Raw genomic sequence first — 6,846 nt, 5'->3', positions numbered from 1 at the left:
AATTCCCGATTAGATTTAGCCTTTCTAAAATCACCTAGTATAGACCACTCCGTTGGGGAGCTAATACTATTGATTTTAGATTGAATGTATAACATAATTAATGCTCCAACGAAAAAACAAATATTAAATATATTGCCATTAATAGCTTAGACTCTTTAAATCATGCGTAGGGCCTTATTTTTAAAGATCTAACTATAATGGTTATTTAATAAACATATTTTCGTGAGACAACCATTCTTGTAATCTAGACTCTTTAAATCATGCGTGGAGCTTTATTTTTAAAGATCTAATCATAATGGTTATAATTACGAAGGCCATGGGGTAATGTATAAAAAAAAAATCCCCGCTCCCACTCAATTTTTAATAATATAAAACTAGGGCTTTCAATTCATGATTTAATGCATGCAAAACGCCTTGATTTTAATCCAATTAAATTTAGAAAATATATGGATTTTAAATGATTCACTAATATTTAATTTGAGGCAAAAAATAATTTACAAAAATAATTTTTCTGTTTCCCAATAAATGCCCTCAAATTAATTAGCAATCTAATCCAATTTATCTTTATAATTTAATTAATATAAATCAAGCCATTTAGTTAAAAATCATGGATCCAATGCATGAACAATTATAATAAGTATTAAATTATTCCATGCATCAAATAACAGACAGAAGCAATATAAATGGCCAATGGATTCAGCTTTTAACATTTAAAAACTATTCTTGTTGTACAGGCGTCCTTCAACTGTATGTAAATACCCATAGGAAGCTTGTACGCGTCAGGAGAAGCAAAACGCCGCTTGGAACGAGCCTGGAGGACCCCACAGGCGTTGGCACGCGCCTAGGGCAGGCTGCAAGACTCGGCACGTGCTCCCACGCGCCCCCACGCGCCGGCACGTGCTTGGGGCATGTGGGACGCGCCCTCACGCGCTCCCACGCGCCTGGGGCGCGTGGGACGCGCCTCCACGCGCCTTCACGTGCGTAGAGGGCAAAGCCTCCTTGGCTGGCGCGTGCAATGCACGCGCCAGCGTGTGCCTTCTTCTAGCGCGTGAGGAACAGCGCCAGGCTCACCAATTTGTGCCGCATCTGATCCGGGCCACCTCCGACGCCCCTTCTTGCCGCCGGCGAAGCTCCGGCCACTGGAAAAACGCCGAAAAAATTTAAAAAAATTAAATTAAGCCTAAAAAAAATTCCAGAAAAATTCCAAAAAATTACTGAAGCATAATTTAACCCTTTCGGACCCTCTTGAAGCTTCATAGCATCCTTTGATGAATATTACATGGCTTTAATAAATACTTACAATTTGAAATACAATGAAAAAAATTAAATTACATCATTGAATTTTCAAACGACTAAAACAAAGCCTTAATTACATTCATCCAAAAATAAAATTACATTCTATATACCTATAAGCTTCATCCATGGCCCAAACACACATCATCATCCATTCATAATTATACATACATCATCATGTATTAATATATATCAACATAATAAATCATACATCAACATATATCAATAATTTTATATATGTATATATAATTTGGATCCATGAATATGATTTTTATAAACACATGTTCTCTAGTAATGAATCAAACCATGTGCTCTGATACCACTGTTAGGAAACGTGCAAGTTTTTAAATCTTTTAAGGGATTTGCAATCATGGATCTTGATTCATCACATAGAGACAAGTTTTATGCAAAGATAAATAAAAGATGATGTATAATTCAATAAATAGATTGAATACTTATATCAAAGGTCTGAGTAAACCTTTTGAACTTTCCTCTAAAGTGAATGTTCTCACTTATTGTAGATCTCTTTAGCAAGATCATTTCTCCTTCTTCTTGATTATTATCTTTCCTTTAGAAATCACCAATATGCCTTGATGAATGACCTTGGAATCTAGGCTTGTGGTAGCTTCCTTTAGAAGAGAAAACAAAACCTTAAAATCTAGAGAGAGAAAGTGTATTCCTTTTTCTTGTTCTCAAAGTCACCCCTAAAATATACATGAACTCATTTATATATAGGCAAAATAAAAATAAGAATAAGGAAACAATAAATCATTCTCCATCTCTAATTCAACTTTCTCAATTCTAACATGACTCCAATATCAATTTGGGCTATTGGTGAGAATCCTTTTAGCTTACTATTTTCTTGGCTCTTATAAATTAATAATTGGTCCGGTCCATTAAACCATGGACCCAATTCAATTAATTCATAAATTAATTTCTACTCCACTAAAAGAAATTAATTGCACTCCAATTAAATAGTAAATAACTTCTAAGTCAATGTTGCACTTTGACACCTCTATACTTAATTATTTATCGGATAATTAAAGCTATCAATCCGACAACATAATTAATATAATTATTTTGTTACCTTTGATTATTTCCGGCTCGATCACAATAAAATATTTATTTGACAAAAAATAATAATAATTTATTAAATAAATATATATAGAAAACATTTGTCTAAAACATACGAAGGGTTTCGAATTTAATTTATGATCAATCATAATCAAAACAAAATAAATACAAATAGCACTGATGCAAATATTGAGAATATAGACCTCTAATTATTAATTACATAACTACCCAAAGTGTCGATCTAAGAATCTCGAGGTATCCGCCGAATAAATCAAAGTAATTATTAATTAATAAAAGAGTCTATACTTTTCTCATGCTTGAGAGTCAAAAACCATGACTGTGATAGAGAGCAACTGTATACGACAGCTCTCGCAATATATCTCAATCTATCGTGGACTCGGTTTAAGTCTTAACTAATTAAATGTCCATCCATAATTACCGACTTTAAACCATTTATGATTACTAATTTATAACATAGTATTAATTGCCATTACATACATATATAAATATATTTTGTAATCAAGCGAACACAATCAATTCCATAATGAATCGAAAAATAATACATTCCATTCACCAATTGTATAATGCTTTAATAATAATATCCAGATAAGAAACCATGACTTTTACAATCCAAAATTAGAATTTGCTATGATATGACACACATATCCTAACAGGGACGACCATCGCAGCAACGGCTGGTGGGACGATGGAAATAGGTTTCTCCATATGGTAGATGAGCATAGTGGGGGAGAGTCAAGTTATTGGAGATAAGAGTAGTGAAGATAGTTTCCGGTATCGGATAGGGAGTCCCCGAAGCCGAAGATGGATGTGTAACATGCGATGGCGGGTTGGGTTGGGATTGTTAAGATGATGAGGGGGAGAATGTGAAAAATGAATGTGTTTGAATGTGAAGTAGTGAGATGAAGAAGAAGTAGATGCCATGTTAATGTACGTTTACAGAGAAGAGTGAGTGATCGTTCAACATATATATGTATCATTGCATTGGCTTACCCATCGGTCTTCTCAAACCCCTCCACCAAACAGTCGAGCTTCATATTCTCCAACGGTGGATATGCAATGGGTTTACTGTTCCGTTCTCCATAATGTCAAGTTCCCTCACTCTTTTCATGTCAGAGCAATGGGGGCCACACCAACCCAAATTCTTATTATTATTATTATTATTATTATTATTTATTTATTTAAATTCTCTAAAGTTCTAATAAGATTTAAACGTGTGGACTAGTGTGGTCCTCCAATAATTTATAAAGATTTCAATTTGTAACTTTCAAGTCTCATCTTTAGAAATCATATTTTGAAGGAATGTTAAAAAGTTGCAAAACTAGTTCCTCTCTTACCTATTTTTGCACGTGTTGATTTATGAAATACTCTAATTAATTTATTCATATTCTTATCTACATTTACTTTTAAAAAAATCTAATGTAAACTTACCTATTTTATGCATGTGTTATAATCAGATTTTTATGTATTATAGGAAGCATGTTGAATATTTTAAAATTTTTATTCATGACCTAAACAAAATCAAATTATTTTGAATTTTGGTATTTAGTAAATTTTTATTTTATTTATTTATTTTTTAAGGTGTCTTATTTTATTTTATTTATAATTTTTAGAAAGTTCAATTTTGAGTAGTTTTCTTATGTATATTTAGTTTTCTTGATAGGTTCTTTTATTATAAATATATGTACAGTGGATTATTTATTTAGTTATTAATAATATGTCATACTTCTTTGTAATTTTTACTTAATTTTGTGTATTCAAAGTTATTCGTCGTTCTTTACAAAGATTCATAATTTTCACTTCGCGAGTTGGTATAAGAGCCTTGCTTATACACCAATTGATCTCATGACGATTGATAATCTTGGTAGCACCTATCTTGATAGTGATCATCATAGTGTGCAAGTCCCTTGGACAACCATGCGTGCTCAAGAACAATAGTTTGATCAACTGTGTAGACATATTGATAGTTTAAGGACTGGTGGCAATCAGGTTTGTGATTCAGTTCGAGATTGCACTAACGATGTGTCTTGCAATCAACTTAATATAAATTATGTTCCTATATATTCACATTATCCTATAGCCAGGGGCAGAATCATGATTTAATCTTAAGGGGCGTAATGTACCTGATTAAAAAAAAAAAAAAATTCAAATAACATGACAAATATATAGTTTTATTTTGAAAGCAATTTGGGTTCATAAAATTACAATAATAAATTTAAATAAGAAGAGGAAAAAAAAAAAAAAAAAAAAAAAAAAAAAAAAAGGTTACATATATTACACATAAGTGCAAAAAGAAGAATTTTAAGAAGTGAAAAAAATGAAGAAAAAGAAAAAGAAAGAAAAATGAGAGAATTTTAAAAGAAAAAAATTAGAATTTTATTGACTAAAGGGACATAGGAATATCACTTAAAAAAAAAAAAAAAAATTAGAGGAATTTGAAGAGTAAAAGATGAGAACAAAAAGAAAATAAAATATAATTTTAGTAAATGAAAATTTTAGCAGGCATACTATAAAGTTTCTCCACAAACATTCAGAGGATGAGAGAAATTTGACAAAAACCCGTGGATATCCAAACACTAGTGAGCTTCAAGCAAAACTCATCATTGTACGGACTTGGGTAAGCTTATATTTCTTGCCACATTTTCAGACCAGAAACATCACAGAGATCTCAAGACAACTTATTATTGTACGAAGGACTTGGGTAGATGAACCTTCATCAAATAGACAAGACATCTCCTGAGAATGGAGGTTGAAATGGATGGGTCTCTTCTAGACACCTTATTAGCTACCACTCCTTCCTCTGAACCTACCTTATCATCTGTCATGTATGTAATCCACAAACAAATAACATGGAGATATGAAGATAGAGGGTCCCCTAGGGTAAACTCCTCAAAGATGTGAAGTTTATTACTAATGGGCCATTGCCCCTTGTATAACCCCTTCTCCCTCAAAGGGGAGGAGAAGGATTCGAACTCGTAGTAGACAATTTGTGAATGTGTCCAATTGTATAACCACTCCTCCTCCCTCAAAGGGGAGAAGAAAGGTTCGAACTCATAGTAAACCATTCTGTAGCTCTCAACCAAATTCTTTTATGGACTCAACTCTTCTGGTCACTGCAGTAACCCATCTCAAGGCAACATCTTTTGATATTAAGGAAGTGCTTGGTCAATCTGGTGGCATTAGGGAAAGAACAAACACAGAGTTAATGCATTATTATACTGAGATTGAAGCTCTTTCCAGGGTTTTGAAACAGAGGACTTATTCCCCTTTCTAAGAGGATCGGGTTGAGGACTCGAGTGGATTCACTGAATAAAGTTTTATACAGTGTTCAAAGGCATAAAAATTATGCTATAAATCATTCTACAATAATATGAAGTCATCCAGAAAAAATTATAGAAAAAAGTATTGCATCCGTAAGGGGGACCATAAAGATAACCCGATAACCAATGGAAAGAAAGTGGAAATATGGTCAACCCATGTAGGGTATTATTCAATAATATGCTCGAATAACAAATGTAAAATTGCATTGCTTCATGACGTGTTCAATGGAGGAATGGTGCATGGTCAGAATAATAAATCTTGGGAAATCCATTTATATGCTGCTTGGGCTGTAAATGAACCGAGCTCAAACAACATTGGGCTCGGTTCGTGAACATGGGCTCGACTCACTATATATAATATAATATAATGTAATATAATATAAGTGACATATTAAAAAATATGACTTAACATAGCTTGGACCCAAGACTTGGACATGAAATAATAGAACTGCTAACACTCTTACCAGGCTACCACTAATCCACTTTGTGTCTTCAAAGTACAACATTGATTAATATATACTAATACACATATACTAAATAGATTATCAAAGACAATTTTAACACAATCAATAACTATATTACAATTATTTTTAATCATCATCAATACAAATGATAATTATTTTAAATTAATAATTTACATATCAAAAGCTAAACACCACAAGAATAATATCAAATAAAATATTATTGAAGAATCATCATCATGTTGATCTAAAGCTAAACACCACAATTTTGTTTTTATTATAAAATATATTTCTCTTTTTCTTTTTATAACTTTAATTGGGTTAAATAGTAGAGGTAGGGTCCAACAAATTGCTTTCCAAATTCGAATGTTAGAATATGAAAACAATGGGAATGGAGGTAGTGGAAGAGAATCATATACAATAGAAGAGAATCTATGATCTTTAAAAACTCATCGATTTAAGTATGAATGGAAATCATAATTGAGCACAACTTAGATAGATATTTTGTAATCTTTAAATTCAAATATTTATCTATATTATGTTATAAAATATTCAAATGTGAATTAAGTATGAATAGAAATCAGAATTGACTCTATGAACTTCAAAGACTCGTCAATTTAAGTATGAATGGAAATCACAATTGAGCACAACTTAGCTAGATATTTTGTAATCTTTAAATT

Source organism: Cornus florida, unplaced genomic scaffold, assembly GCF_030987335.1.
Source record: "Cornus florida cultivar Cherokee Brave unplaced genomic scaffold, ASM3098733v1 CherokeeBrave_3.0.0_Hap2_Chr01, whole genome shotgun sequence".
Taxonomy (NCBI): Eukaryota; Viridiplantae; Streptophyta; class Magnoliopsida; order Cornales; family Cornaceae; genus Cornus; species Cornus florida.
This window is presented reverse-complemented; position numbering follows the sequence as displayed.